Below are 16670 nucleotides of genomic sequence, written 5' to 3' on the forward strand. Positions count from 1 at the left end.
ACAGGCACATAGACACAGGCAACAGAGCATGCACAATGTCGGCACTAGTACAATGTATATCCACCTTTCGCAGCAATGCAGGCTGCTATTCTCCCATGGAGACGATCGTAGGGATGCTGGATGTAGTCCTGTGGAACGGCTTGCCATGCCATTTCCACCTGGCGCCTCAGTTGGACCAGCGTTCGTGCTGGACGTGCAGACCGCGTGAGACGACGCTTCATCCAGGCCCAAACATGCTCAATGGGGGACAGATCCGGAGATCTTGCTGGCCAGGGTAGTTGACTTACACCTTCTAGAGCACGTTGGGTGGCACGGGATACATGCGGACGTGCATTGTCCTGTTGGAACAGCAAGTTCCCTTGCCGGTCTAGGAATGGTAGAACGATGGGTTCGATGACGATTTGGATGTACCGTGCACTATTCAGTGTCCCCTCGACGATCACCAGTGGTGTACGGCCAGTGTAGGAGATCGCTCCCCACACCATGATGCCGGGTGTTGGCCCTGTGTGCCTCGGTCGTATGCAGTCCTGATTGTGGCGCTCACCTGCACAGCGTCAAACACGCATACGACCATCATTGGCACCAAGGCAGAAGCGACTCTCATCGCTGAAGACGACACGTCTCCATTCGTCCCTCCATTCACGTCTGTAGCGACACCACTGGAGGCGGGCTGCACGATGTTGGGGCGTGAGCGGAAGACGGCCTAACGGTGTGCGGGACCGTAGCCCAGCTTCATGGAGACGGTTGCGAATGGTCCTCGCCGATACCCCAGGAGCAACAGTGTCCCTAATTTGCTGGGAAGTGGCGGTGCGGTCCCCTACGGCACTGCGTAGGATCCTACGGTCTTGGCGTGCATCCGTGCGTCGCTGCGGTCTGGTCCCAGGTCGACGGGCACGTGCACCTTCCGACGACCACTGGCGACAACATCGATGTACTGTGGAGACCTCACGCCCCACGTGATGAGCAATTCGGCGGTACGTCCACCCGGCCTCCCGCATGCCCACTATACGCCCTCGCTCAAAGTCCGTCAACTGCACATACGGTTCACGTCCACGCTGTCGCGGCATGCTACCAGTGTTAAAGACTGTGATGGAGCTCCGTATGCCACGGTAAACTGGCTGACACTGATGGCAGCGGTGCACAAATGCTGCGCAGCTAGCGCCATTCGACGGCCAACACCGCGGTTCCTGGTGTGTCCACTAGGCCGTGCGTGTGATCATTGCTTGTACAGCCCTCTCGCAGTGTCCGGAGCAAGTATGGTGGGTCTGACACACCGGTGTCAATGTGTTCTTTTTTCCATTTCCAGGAGTGTAGATGAGAAATCTTTTACTGTGGTGCCTGTGAATCCATTTCAGTGCCTTCATAATATTGTATAACTCCACATGATAATTTGTAAAATTGTTCCAGAAGGTGTTGAAAATCCTATCAGGGAAAACAGCTGAACAACTGAGTGCATCACCTTGCTGGGCTCCATCCATACAAATGATGAAACTGTGAGAAGTACTTAAAATTGAAGAATACAGAGTTGTAAAAATATAATCTGTAGTAAAAGTTTGCTTATACTGTACGAAGCATTGAATCACTTTGGGCCTCTGAAGACACCAAGGTGGAAATTTGTTCAATCCCTTTATGTGTATTTGGAGGTCTGATATGTCAGATACTTTCTTGAACATTCACTCAAAGTTGGGGTGGACCGCCACACTAAAACCCAATGACTGAGGTAACAGAGAGATTTTCAGAGTCTGTCGAGCCAGGACAAGCCACCGCCAAATTGCCAAATTCAGAGTGGTGCTTCACCAGCCATGAACACACACTCTGAACTGGGATGGTGTAAAAGGCTCCAGTTGGTATCTGAATGCCCTCATGGTGAACGGCATCTAATATCTTAAAGTAGGAAACATGGGCTGATTCATAAACCAAGTTGCTGTAATCTAAATGTGATCTGACAAATGCCCTATAGAACTGCAAGAGGCATTCAAAAGAGAACACATAAATGACAACAGGCTGAAGTTAGTCAAGATTGATGCCCAAAGCAACAACTACCACCATCATATCTTAGCGAAATATCTTGCCAAGAACCCGATAAAACTCTGGTCCTACGTAAAATCGCTAAATGCGTCTAAGGCTTCTATCCAGTCACTCACTGACCAGTCTGGTGTGGCAGCAGAAGATTGCAAAATGATAGCTGAGGTTTTGAATTTAGCATTTAAGAATCGTTCACACAGGAGATTCGTTCAAACATACTGTTGACTGACCACTGCACAGACTCCCATATGAAAGGCATAGTAATACGCATCCCTAGTGTAGAGAAACAAATGAAAGACTTAAAAACAAATAAGTCACCAGGTGCAGATGGAATCCCAATTTGGTTTTACAAATTAAACTCTATGGCATTGGCCCCTTACTTAGCCTGCATTTATTGTCAATCTCTCATCCAGCATGAGGTCCCAAGCGAATGGAAAAACTGCACTGTAGATAAGAAGGGTAAAAGAATGGACCCACAAAAGCTACAGACCAATGCCCTTAACATCAGTTTGCTGCAGAAGTCTTTAACATATTTTCAGTTCGAAATTAATAAGTTTCCTCAACAGGGAAAAGCTTCTGTCCACAAATCAGCAAAATTTTAGAAAGCATCACTCATGCAAACCTTAGCTTGCCCTTTTCTCATGATATCCTGTGAACTACGGATGAAGGGCAACAGGCAGTTTCTGTATTCCAAGATCTCCAGAAAGCATTTGACACCATGCACCACTGCAGACTTTTACTGGCAGTACGAGCATACAGAATAGGTTCCCAGATATGTGGGTGGCTTGAAGACTTCCTAAATAATAGAACCCAGTGCGTTGTCCCCCACAGTTAGTGGTCATCAGAGACAGTCAGGACTGCCCTAGGGGAAGTATGGTAGGTCTGCTGTTATCTTCTGTATACATAAATGGTCTGGAAGACAGATTGAGCAGCAATCTGCAACTGTTTGCTGACTATGCTGTGGTGTACAGAAAAGTGTCATCACTGAGCGACTTAGGAGGATACAAGATGACTTAGGCAAAATTTGTAGTTGGTGTGAGAAATGGCAGCTAGTTCTACATGTAGAAAAATGTAAGTTAATGCAGAGAGTAAGAAAATCAAACCCATGATGTTCAAATACAGCATTAGTAGTGTGCTGTTTGCCGTAGTCACTTTGATTAAATATCTAGGTATAACACTGTAGTAGGGAAGACGAATGGTCTACTTTGGTTTATTGGGAGATTTTAGCAAAGTGTGGTTCATCTGTAAAGGGGACTACATATGGAACACTAGCATGACGCATTCATCAGTACTGCTTCAGTGTTTGAGATCAGCATCAGGTTGGATTAAAAGACAACATCGAAGCAATTCAGAGGCAGGCTGCTATATTTGTTACTGATCGGTTCAAACAACATGAAAATATTACTTAGATGCTTCAGAAACTCAAATGGCAATCCCTGGAAGGAAAGTGACATTCATTTTGAGGAACATTATTGAGAAAATTTAGAGAATCATCATTTGAAGCTGATTGTAGAAGAATTCTACTGCCACCAACTTACATTTTGCATAAAGACCACAAAGATAACAGAAATTAGGACCCACATGAAGGCATATATAGTTTTTTCCATGTCACTCTATTTGTGAGTGAAACAGGGAAGGAAATGAGTAGTAATGGTACAGGGTACCCTCTGCCACGCACCGTCAGCAGCTAGCAGAGTACGTACGTACGTACGTACGTACATACATACATACATACATACAGATGTAGATGTAGACACGCCATGAGTGCACATTGTCCTTAATATGTAAAATATTGTCCCCCCTTGTGAGATCAAGTATGGTTAAAATTGATGCATTTAGTCTTCTCTGGTGAGAACCTATGAGAGCCTAAAACCAGTTTTATTAGCCCACACTCCCAGCCACCTGATGATCAGCTGTAGTTGCATCATTGTTGCAAAATAACTTAATAAAGTCATCCAGAAACAAAGAGCATTTAACAGGGATCCCAACTGTGGAGGACATGCCGTTGATACTAATTGCAAACAGAGTGCCACTGAGGACACTGCCTTGGGGAGAGGTGATTCCAGTTCCCACATTAAGAAAGCAAGATTGCAGACCTCCTCATTACATGACAAGAAGCAGAGCCTCCTAATCTCCACAGTCCCACAGAACACCTGTAACCAGTCACAACAGTTTCTCTGGGTGACCTTTGTTTTGTTTTATTTTAGGGCACAAAAACAACTGAGGTCATACATGCCCATGTCAGCACCTTAGAACACTAATATGAAAATGCTGTTAAAAGTGATTACGCGTTAAGCCCAATCAATGAAAGGAAAGAGAGCTGAGAACAGGGACTTCCTCTTGGAGGAAGGTCCACAAAATATGCCAAAATAAAGATCACATGTCCTTCACCATATTGCTACGACAGATAAAAAGTAAAATGCGGTTGATAGTCTGTGAGTTGTTTGCTAAAATTGCCAATAACTCAAATGGCAAGCATACATTAGAATGTAAGTGATTAAAAAAAGGGCATTCAGTCAGGAAATGGTGAGATTGGTGACAATGAGCACAAAGTAGTAGGGCATCACCACTTAATAAATTATGATGGCTGAAATGACAGTGCCCAATACGCAACCAATGATCTCCACATGGCGTGAGAGCTGAGATGTGGTCAGCCACGCAGCTAGGAGAGGTTTAATTCCCTGGAGCCTGTCCCCATGAAGGGAAGACCAGTGGTGATGCCAGAGTGACACCACTTGCTAACAGACAGCAGCCTTGGAAGCAGTATCAGCAGCATTGTTTCCCATCAGACCAATGTGACCAAGGATCCACATAAACATTACAATGGCTCCCTCAAGAGTGAGCAAGTGGAAGCTTTCTTGGACCTGTTGTACTAGAGGACAGACTGTGTAAAGCACACTGAGGATCTGAAGGGCACTGAGAGAATTGGAGCAGATGACACAATCAAAAAGCCTGTGTCGCTGGATGTATAGTGTGAGGTGGCGAGGGGGGGGGGGTTGGGTCGCTCAGAGCGCTGTAGGAGAAATGCCACGCGCTGGAGGGGATGCGCTGTTCTAAACTGAAGCCTATGCTTACATTTTTTGTAAATACACACATCAGAAAAAGTTTTGCGTCACCTCGGTTCCGAGAGTTCTGGAACATGTACAGAAAACTGGAACAGATATCAACATCATCACCATTTCCGACTTTTTATTGCACATGAAAACCACACATTGCATCTTGTACCACCATACAGCGAGACCTTCAGAGGCAGTTGTCCAGATTGCTGTACACACCGGTACCTCTAATACCCATTAGCATGTCCTCTTGCATTGATGCATGCCTGTATTCATCGTGGCATACTATCCACAAGTTCATCAAGGCACTGTCGGTCCTGATTGTCCCACTCCTCAACGGCAATTCAGTGTAGGTCCTTCAGAGTGGTTGGTGGGTCACATTGTCCATAAACAGCCCTTTTCAATCTATCCCAGGCATGCTCGATAGGGTTCATGTCTGGAGAACATGCTGGTTACTCTAGTCGAGCAATGTCGTTATCCTGAAGGAAGCCATTCACAAGATGGGCACAATAGGGGCGCAAATTGTCTTCCATGAAGACAAATGCCTCGCCAATACACTGCCGATATGGTTGCACTATCAGTCAGAAGATGGCATTCACATATCGTACAGCCATTACGGAGCCTTCCATGACCACCAGCAATGTACGTCGGCCCCACATAATGCCACACCAAAATTGCAGGTAAACTCCACCTCGTTGTACTCACTGGACAATTTGTCTAAGGCGTTCAGCCTGACCAGGTTGCCTCCAAACATGTCTCCGACAATTGTCTTGTTGAAGGCATATGCAACACTCATTGGTGAGAGAACATGATGCCAATCCTGAGCAGTCCATTCGACATGTTGGGCCCATCTGTATCGCGCTGCACAGTGTCGTGGCTGCAAAGGTGGACCTCGCCATGGACATCAGGAGTGAAGTTGCGCATCATGCAGCCTATTTAGCACAGTTTGAGTCATAACACGACATCCTGTGGCTGCACGAAAAGCCATATTCAACATGGTGGGGCATTGTTGTCAGGGTTCCTCCGAGCCATAATCTGTAGGTAGCGGTCATCCACTGCAATAGTAGCCCTTGGGCGGCCTGAGCGAGGCATGTCATCGACAGTTCCTGCCTCTCTGCAACTCCTCCATGTCCGAACAACATTGCTTTGGTTCACTTTGAGATGTCTGGACACTTCCCTTGTTGAGAACCCTTCCTGGCACAAAGTAACAATGCGTACATGATCGAACCTCAGTACTGACCGTCTAGGCATGGTTGAACTGAAGACAACGTAAGCCATGTACCTCCTTCCTGGTGGAATAACTGGAACTGATCAGTTGTCGGTGTGGTGTCACCGCCAGACACCACACTTGCTAGGTGGTAGCCTTTAAATCGGCCGCGGTCCGTTAGTATATGTCGGACCCGCATGTCGCCACTATCAGTGATTACAGACCGAGTGCCGCCACATGGCAGGTCTAGTCTAGAGAGACTCCCTAGCACTCGCCCCAGTTGTACAGCCGACTTTGCTAGTGATGGTTCACTGCCTACATACGCTCTCATTTGCAGAGACGACAGTTTAGCATAGCCTTCAGCTACGTCATTTTCTACGACCTAGCAAGGCGCCATATTCAGTTACTATGTCTTCTGAACAGATAATATTGTGACTCATGAACCGTCAAGAGTGACGTTCATCATTAATGGATTAAAGTTAAGTATCAAACTAATTATGCCCGCTTTCTGAATTCTAATTCCTTGTAATGTTCCAGACCTCACGTCAGTATAGTTCTTCTCTCCTCACGCCAGCCTGCGTGAGCTAAAACGCGTGCATTTCGGCCTCCAGTTGTAACACGGTGTTGGCTGTTCTGCCAACACAACAGTCGGACCCCCTCTGTCTAAAAGGCGCTGCTCATGCATTGTTGTTTACATCTTTGGGCATGTTTAGTGACATCTCTGAACACTCAAGGGGCTGTGTCTGTGATACAATATCCACAGTCAATGTCTACCTTCAAGATTTCTGGGAACAGGGGTGATGCAAAACTTTTTTTGGTGTGTGTATTAAGTGGGGCCCCTCCATGTCCACACTTGCATGGTGACCATTCAAATAGATCTACTGTTACCTCTGCTTTCGTTAGTACCTAAAAAGAATTCCACCAAAAATGCAGTGATTTATTTTCACCTGGCTTGTTAACCAATTGTAACTTTTAGAGAAGCATTGTGAGTGGCAAATTTTGAGTAAAACCTACACATTTCTCTGGTTGCTATGTCAAAATCTGCTTCTTTTGCTAAAACACAGAGGCGTTCACACTGTCTCACCTCACTAACATGTTTGCAAATACAATTAAAGAGAGTTTTGGAACAGTGGTTTATTAAGTTTATTAAGTGAGGAACTGAGGAAACGTATAGTCAGTAGCTTATGAAAAAGCATATCTTCAGTACAAAAAAAACGTGTAATGTCTTCACATATGTTGTTCCAAAAACCATAGCCTTTCTCATTTCACCAGCTATCGATGGCCTTCAAAAATTACATTCTTTCACCGAAAAAGTCTATAGTTACTGGAATAACATGGTAGACAATGAAGTTCTCTCCTCTTTGCATGCTATTATTTCAAAACGTCATGTCAGTATCTGAAACTGTTTATGAAATACAAGGAATGTTGAAACTTTCTGGCAGATTAAAACAGTGTGGCCGACCGAGACTCGAACTCGGGACCTTTGCCTTTCGCAGCCAAGTGCTCTACCATCTGAGCTACCGAAGCACGACTCACGCCCGGTCCTCACAGCTTTACTTCTGCCAGGCAAAGGTCCCGAGTTCGAGTCTCAGTCGAGCACACAGTTTTAATCTGCCAGGAAGTTTCATATCAGCGCACACTCCGCTGCAGAGTGCAAATCTCATTCTGGAAACAAGGAATGTTGTGGGTATTTCACTCTGTCTTTATCAGTGGCACAACACAATCGAAAACGAGTGTGCTACATCAGATCAATTTTCTCAAGATTGGTGACAGATAGATACCTCTACCTAAGTCTAAAGAAAAATTCAATATATTAGCTAAATTTTGTATGCAACAACATATTATGTAACACACACCATACGCAAAATTGTAGCAACCTCTATTTTTCGTTGGACACTTTTCCGAATTTCATACAGTGTCTTAATTTTCACATAAGTAACACAGTAACTATGATCATTAAGAAAATAATGGGCACATCATCATGAACCTGACATGTAAAGCTATAAGTAAAGCAAAAATGTTTTTTTTTTTTTTTACCAAATAATTTCTGTAAAATCGTTTGAGAAAGATTGCAGGGTGTGTGCTATGATTGTCATCCCTGACGGGCCAAGAGGTGGAAAACGCTTTTTGTCCTCCCCTTCTGAACAAACGAATGAACTCACCCAATGCTTTGGACAAAAACTGGTCACTGTGCATCAGCCACCGTATCCTGCATGAGATATACTGCATGCCTGATATAGGGCGAAAAGTTCTGTTGTAAATACTGAGCACTGTTCCGAGAGCCAATACCAAAAATGGTTGGTGCCAATGACGAAGGCACACCCAACACTACAGTCAGTCCAAGAGCCATCAGTGTACACAGAGGTACAATCACTAAGTTTTGCATGAAGGTCGAGAAACTTACAGCATAGATCGAATCTGCAGCAGTGTCCTTAGGAAGTGAATGAAACCCAAGCTGAATATGGGCAACTGCACGAAGCCGAGATGGTGAAGGGTTCACATCCATCGGGAAAGTGGCAGGTGGTGTGAAGTTAAGCTGCCAGAGCAATAGCCGAAAGCTAACTCCAGGAGGTAACAAAGAAGTGGGACACACCTCATACTGGTGGTCAAAGGAGTCATCAAAGAAGGAGGCATAGGATAGGTGGCCAGGCATGGCACACAAATGGCATGCGTATCCACTGAAGAGATCAGGATAGTGTAAATGTCAGCAATGGCCAAACTAATTCTACAATGGTGGATTGTATTTCGAGGACGTAAGATGGATGGACATGCAGATGCATAAATGACACACCCACAGTCTACTTTCAAACAAACAATGGATCGGTACAAATGGAGGAGGTCAGTCTGATCCACTCCACAGGAAGTACCGCTGAGGAGACACAGTACAGTGAGGGATCAGGTACAGCGTGTGGCTCGGTAGGACACGTGGGAGGACCAGGAAAGTTTCCTATCAAGCATGAGCACCAGGAATTTCATAGTTTCAGCAAACAGAAAAGCAACAGGACCAAGGTGTAAAGAAGGTAGAAGAAACTTACTGTGCCGCCAGAAATTCATACAAATGGTTTTGTCAGTGGAAAAGCAAAAGCCACTGTCAATGCTCCACAAGTAAGGGCAATTGAGACATCGATGAAGATGCTGCTCAAGGAGGCAAGTATGTGGAGAATTGCAACAGGTCACAAAATCATCAACGAAAAGGGAGCCGGAGATGCCCAGCGGGAGACAGGCCACAATAGGGTTAATAGCGGTAGCAAGAGGATTGTATTGTATTGTATTGTATTGTATTTGTATTTGTATTTTAACCGGGGGCCTAGAAACGATGAAGAGGCTCTGTCCCCGCCACAGCTGCAGAGGTTTACAACCCCACGACAACTACCGCAGTCCACTTCACCCCTCCACCGCCCAACAACGAACCCAGGGTTATTGTGCGGTTCGGCCCCCGGTGCTACAATCAGGCCGGAAACTAGGAAATGGACTTTCGTCCCAGAGAGCTGTCTACATGATATAGTGGCATTAAAGAAGTGTGCATTGAAAACCTGAGTCCTATCTTTAGGTGCGTCCACTCAGACCCCATTTCTCAACGAGACCATATGGGGAGGTGTACTTCCCTTGCCTGAAATCTGGCTTTCTGAGTGCCAAACTTGCACAGTGGATGCGGACCAAGTGATGAAAGTCGTGGATTTCTTCCAGGAGTTCTTTTCTTCTTAAATACTCCCCTCATTTGCGCTCATGCAGATCTGAAGCCAAGAAAGTTTTCTGTCGGAGGGTATTTGAATTTCCACACAGCTGTGAGCATGGCTCTGATTGCTGAACAACATTCCTCCAACAGACAGGCCGTCATCTGAGATGGTTGCTACACTGGGGAATGGAATCATTGGATCACAGAAGTGATATAGTCTACTATCCCCTGGGCACAATCCTTTTGTTCGAAGATGACGTGCCGACTATATCTCAACCAGTTTGGCCTTTGAAACATCCATATTTGCGATCTCCCATCAACCACCATGCGTGTCAGTAGATGGATCCACACCGGACAATGGTCACTGGAATGAAAATGTGTGGTCACTTCTCACTGAAATGGATCTGCAAGAGCTGGGGAGCAGAAACAAAGGTCAATGGCTGAAGATGACCCTGTAGCTGACCAAAGTTTCAAAGGCAGATGTTCTCTGACTGGTCAAGGTGCTTGGTAATTCGACCAGTGGAGCAAGTGGTAGCTGAGCCCCACAGCACATTGTGTGCACTGTAAGACACCCATAAGGAGGAATGGGTGGGGGGAGTGCCTGTTATAGTCCTGTCAATGCATCTGCAGCCAATAGATCATGAGGTGAAAGCTATAAAGAACACACTTTGATCTGAACTGGTGTGAGAATTTCCACAGCAACTGTTTGTGTGGCCTTTGTACAAGGGACAGAGGGCAGTGGCATCTTTCATCAGCACCACTCTGTCCTTATACTGTCTCCAATATCATCATCCTTCCTGTAGGTGTGGTAGCCCCTTAATACAGGTATGTTGATGCCTTTAAAATGAATTTCTTATAAGCAGATGCAGAATGGCCTCTTCTAGACCAGGAGCTGTAAATCTTCCAAATGCAAGACCCGAGTTTCTCCTGGCGTATACAACTTTCAAATAACTTCCGGGAATTCAGCCAGGTAAAACTTTCAGCAACTGCAGATATTTCGGCAGAACACCCTGCCATTTTCAAGGCAAACTGTAATGGACAGGCGACATACATGCAAATTTAAAACCTCGGTTCCCGGACTGAAGCAGGAAAGATAACACACACAGTGAACACTAGTGCCACCAAAGATGACCAAAGTCAGAGCTACTGATAGTGAGACTACGAACTCGCAGGTGAGGTAGCACTGACTCTGTCCCTCTGTTTTTTGACAAGGGAGAGAGCTGGATTCCAAACAGAGTTTAAACAAAAACCTCCACCCCTGTTAACAAGGTTGCTCACTAATTTAATCTCAACTGCCTCATTAATAACACTGTCCCAATAGCTGGACGTGCATGCCACTGTCTCGGTGTTATTATATAACATGGGGTGACCAGTATCCAAGCCTTTTTGCCTTATGTAGGAAACACTTCCAACAAGATCGGTCATATTTTATGTAAATACGATGTCAAATGTGTTTCCCGACCTCCATCTAAAATTAGAGTGCTTTTGAGTTCTGTTAAGGATGATCTTGGCCTGCATAAGGTGGGTGTATAGGACATTCCTTGTAGCTGTGGCATGGCATATATTGGTCAAACTGTCAGGACTGTGGAGGACCAATGTACTGAGCATAAACGGCACACACAATTACAGCAGCCAAGTAGATCTGCTGTTGCCAAACATTGCTTGGATACTGGTCACCCCACGTTATATAATAAGACCGAGATATTGGCACGCACGTCCAGCTATTGGGACAGTGTTATTAAGGAGGCAGTTGAGATTAAATCAGTGAGCAACCTCGTTAAGAGCGGTGGAGGTTTTTGTTTAAACTCTGTTTGGAATCCGGCTCTCCCCTTGTCAAAAAACAGAGGGACAGAGTCAATGCTACCTCACCTGCGAGTTCGTAGTCTCACTATCTATAGCTCTGACTTTGGTCATCTTTGGTGGCACTAGTGTTCAGAGAAAAAGAGAGAGAGAGAGAGAGAGAGAGAGAGAGAGTGTGTGTGTGTGTGTGTGTGTGTGTGTGTGTGTGTGTGTGCGTGCGCGTGTGTGTGTGCGTGCGCGTGTGTGTGTGCGTGCGCGTGTGTGTGTGTGTGTGTGTGTGTGTGTGTGTGTGTGTGTTATCTTTCCTGCTTCAGTCCGAGAACCGAGGTTTTCAATTTGCTTGTACGTCACCTGTCCTTTGCAGCTTGCCTTGAAAATGGCGGGATGTTCTACCGCCGAAATATCGGCAGTCGCTGAAAGTGTTACCTGGCTGAATTCCCGAAAGTTATTTGAAACTTCCAAATGCAGTCGGTATCTATTTAAGTTTCACTGCAATAGGGAAGACCCTGTGGAAGCCACTGATTATCCATGGTTGTCCTCATTCTTCTCCCCCAGCAGTGGTGATTTAACCGAGAGGTCATGGGGAATATGCGACAGTGCCCAACTCTCAACTCTCTGGTTCCTCCTTGTGGATATCAGTATCAGTGTCCTCAACCATAAAATCACTATCAGAAAGGATGAGTGCTCACCAATCCAACGGTTTTGCTGCTACTTTCTTCGATTTTAAATGACATCCTGTGTGGAATTTTTCCTAACTTATGGGAGGAGTTGCTCGCATGGGAAGACAGGGCAAAATAGTGGGTGTCTGACGGTGTGCAATGGTAAGTGTCTGTGGTTCCAAGTTTGTCATTGACAGCTTCCAAATGATCTTAGGCTCAAGTGTAGCTTTTCCCCCCACAGGTACAGCAACAAGTGCATGTACGCATATTTGAATCTGTGGTATGGGTTTGTGTGGAGGCATTACACTTGGTGACTGGCTTCTTAAGAACTGATGCAAAAGATGTAACACACACCAGAAGTTGTATAGCTTAGAAAGCTTTTTTAGTTCCATCACACAATACATGTCTCGCAACTTTCAATTCCTGAATTTTCCTTTACTAGTTATAAACACTACATTTCCTGCTCCATACTGGATGATTCCCAGAGCAGTTTATAATTTTGGAGAAGGGTACAAGTGTTGCCCAATTCGAGAGCTAAGCCTCCACAGTTTTCACATGCAGCCCTCCTGTTACATGCCGTAGTGGTGACACCCATATTTTTCCAGTCTCCACGTAATGCCCCAAGGTCCATTCCATTCTACAGGAGCAGGTAACCACACCTTTCAGAAGTTAAGTGTGCTATGCCAAGTCAGTCACAACAGGACAGTCACCTAAGGCCTTGCATCCCAGAAGCTTATCTACTTGGTATGATAAGGTAGTTTTAACTTGAAGTGTTCCATTACACAGTTGTTTAACAAGTTTTACAGATCCAGCAATACCTTCCAATGCCTTGTGAATATGGCAGGAATAGACATTCTCAAAGGTTCCCTCTGCTCTCTTGATTGCAATGAAAGTGTTATGGCACACTACTGCCCTGTCACTATAATTCTAAGACTACTACTTGAGTGGACTGACCAACAAAGTGCTCTTTGTTGGGTAGGTGTAGGTACTATCTCAAAGTATACTCACCCTGTCAGGAGTAGAAGAAGTTGCTCCATAGGGATCCCATGAGCCACTACAGAAACAGATGTCAACCCAGACAGAGCCTCCCATGCCTGAGCAAGCCTTTCTCAACTAGGGTGCAGCAAGTGCCCCAGAGGTTGTCCGCTGTCGACTGTTTCATCTCCACAGTCATTTACCTCTTGAGAACATAGCACACCTTGAAGTTGGGGTTTTTTCATAGAGGTATCCTCAGGGACCAGGCAGTGAAGCCAAAGTCCCTGAAGTATGTCCACAGTTTATGGAAAAACAAGTTTGTTGGTGCCAGCCTGTCCTCAGCTTGGGAAACCATGATTGCCATACCCACACCCAAACCATTGCTGGCGGAGCTCCCTCGTCCCTTTCCCAAGTTATGGAACACTCTTCATCAGGCCCCTCTGATGAGGCCTGTCCAGTTTGGATGACATTGCCAGTACCTATGCTATTGCCGGCATGGCCCTCAGAGTCATTGAGGCATGCAAACTCTCCTGCCTAGCACTAACGGTGGGTATGATAAGGGAGTGTGTGGAATAAATCTCCTGGGATGTAATTTTAAAACAAATATACCACTGATTTCCAATGTTTCTGTTTTGATGCTTTAACACTGCTCTATGCTAAATGCCTTTTAATCATGATTTAGCTTGTTTTGTACCTCCTCTGAAAGTCTGTTCAAGAAATATGCTCACATTTATTGATTATGCTTAATGTTTCAGATGAAAACACAGTCAGCAAGGATTCTCAATAATAAGTTTCTGCATGCAATTAAATACTCCATAGGATGTAAAACATCCTTGGCTGATTACTTTCAGGAATTTGATAACTTTGCAGAATATTTGTCAAAGGCATTGGCAATAGCCTTTTTCAGAGATCTTTCTGACTGACTTTCATCAAACGAGGGTTAAAGTGACAACTGATTGAGTTCAAAAACTTTTGCCATTATCTATTATGTTCTTTAATTAGTCTCCAGGCTTTCACACTGAAGACACAAAAGGCTGTGAGGTTTGTTGCTCATAGTCTGCATCTGAACCTTAGCAGCACTGCTTGCCTGATCTTAACTGAATAGTGACTTTCCTTACTCCATCATGGGAAACGTTACCATGTGAGGAGGCTAGGTTATTTTTCAAAGGATGTTTCAACAGCTTGATGGATGACAGTGATAATTTGAACTAGCATGTCTACATACTGTTACAGTCATCTAAGCACAGCCAGATGACTGCACAGTGCCTAGGTCACCATCTTGAACATCTATCTACAAAGTCTTTTTGTGCACTGCTATTTCATATAGAAAGTGGTCACCAGGATGCAAATCATTAACCATTTGCCACAGAGCAGTGTCCACAAGAGATGGCGAATAGAAGAGGTCAATAGCTGGGAATAGAACTATTGTTTTGCTGACTTGTTTTATTTCTGTGCCCATAAGACAGAGGTCCTTCATTAGAAGGAAGCTTTCTTTAACTACACATTGGAGGCAGGTCACACAGTTCAATACATGCACTGAAGACAATGATGACATTATGACTAGATGGCGGAATTGCCTGAGATGAGCTCTGAGAGATGCAAAGTGACCCACTCATTCTGATGACAGTTTATAATTAGACAATAAATTGAGATTTGTGAAGAGTGGTAGTTCTGGTTAATATATGTAAGCCCCACTGCTCCACCTTTGGCAATGTTATCTACAATACTCTTCTTTTTGTGCAAATTTACACTCACTTAGAGCACAAAGGTTAGCTTGTTGAAAGTGTATCTTCCAAAGGCACAAGCACAAGCGTCACCTTTGTGCATCAAGTATCAGATCTCCCATGGGTTGAATCATATTCAACTGCATTATGGTAGCCATTTTAATGGTGAAATTTGTCTTTATTCCTTCAATTTAGTGACAATGTGAAACTTTTATGTTAATTCCTTAGCTGAATACATTGAGGTCAATTTTGGTCAATTTTAGAGACATCCTTATCTGAGGAAAGGGTTTTCTCCTCTTAATGTTTTACAGGTTCACTTCCTTAACACTCTCTCACTCTCTCTCTCTCTCTCTCTCTCTCTCTCTCTCTCTCTCTCTCTCTAAATTCACTTCTTCCTTTTTTCATAGGAGGGGGTATGGGTGCAGCAACACCCACAACACTCATTTCCATTCTACACAATCACCATCAACATTGATCATTGTTACTCTCTTCAATACTGACTCGTGTCAGTGTATCTTCCAAATAGTCTTTTGTTCTGATACAAATGCTGTACCAAATTTTGAAGGCTCTACTGCTTTAATTACCTTTCTCTCTTCATTATACGGCATTCATTTGGTGACTTTCAATTTCTGAATTTTTATTCTTCTGTAAAGACAGGCAAGTCCTTACTCCACTCCTGATGCCCATTACAGGAATTCATGCAAAATAAGGTTGAGAAAAATGACCCCAATACCTGTCCAATCCATCTGCATTTCCCTCAGGCTGGCTTAGCACTAAACAACTTTAGGCTGGGCTGGTACATCTACATCTACATGGAAACTCTGCAAACCACATTTAAGTGCCTGGCAGAGGGTTCATCGAACCACCTTCACAATTCTCTATTATTCCAAACTCATATAGCATGCGGAAAGAATGAACACCTATATCTTTCCGTACGAGCTCTGATTTCCCTTATTTTATCGTAGTGATCGTTCCTCCCTATGTAGGTTGGTGTCAACAAAATATTTTCACATTCGGAGGAGAAAGTTGGTGATTGGAATTTCGTGAGAAGATTCCGTCACAACGAAAAACGCCTTTCTTTTAATGATTTCCAGCCCAAATCCTGTATCATTTCTGTGACACTCCCTCCCATATTTCGCGATAATAAAAAACGTGCTGCCTTTCTTTGAACTTTTTCGATGTACTCCGTCAGTCCTATCTGGTAAGGATCCCACACCATGCAGCAGTATTCTAAAAGAGGACAGACAAGCATAGTGTAGGCAGTCTCCTTAGTAGGTCTGTTACATTTTCTAAGTGTCCTGCCAATAAAACGCAGTCTTTGGTTAGCCTTCCCCACAACATTTTCTGTGTGTTCCTTCCAATTTAAGTTGTTCATAATTGTAATACCTAGGTATTTAATTGAATTTACAGCTTTCAGATTAGACTGATATATCGTGTAACCGAAGTTTAACAAGTTCCTTTTAGCACTTTTCATTATTTAGGGTCAAACTGCCAGTTTTCGCACCATTCCGATATTTCTTCTAAATCATTTTGCAGTTTGTTTTGATC

At 44.5% G+C, this 16670-nt stretch overlaps 1 protein-coding gene across 1 annotated transcript in view; it reads right to left on the reverse strand.

The window, feature by feature from the left end:
- Positions 1-16670, reverse strand: part of LOC126183737 (2-oxoisovalerate dehydrogenase subunit alpha, mitochondrial) — a 174339-nt gene that overhangs the window by 116986 nt on the left and 40683 nt on the right. The window lies entirely within an intron of this gene.

Source organism: Schistocerca cancellata, chromosome 4 (genome assembly GCF_023864275.1).
Source record: "Schistocerca cancellata isolate TAMUIC-IGC-003103 chromosome 4, iqSchCanc2.1, whole genome shotgun sequence".
In the NCBI taxonomy this organism is placed as follows: Eukaryota; Metazoa; Arthropoda; class Insecta; order Orthoptera; family Acrididae; genus Schistocerca; species Schistocerca cancellata.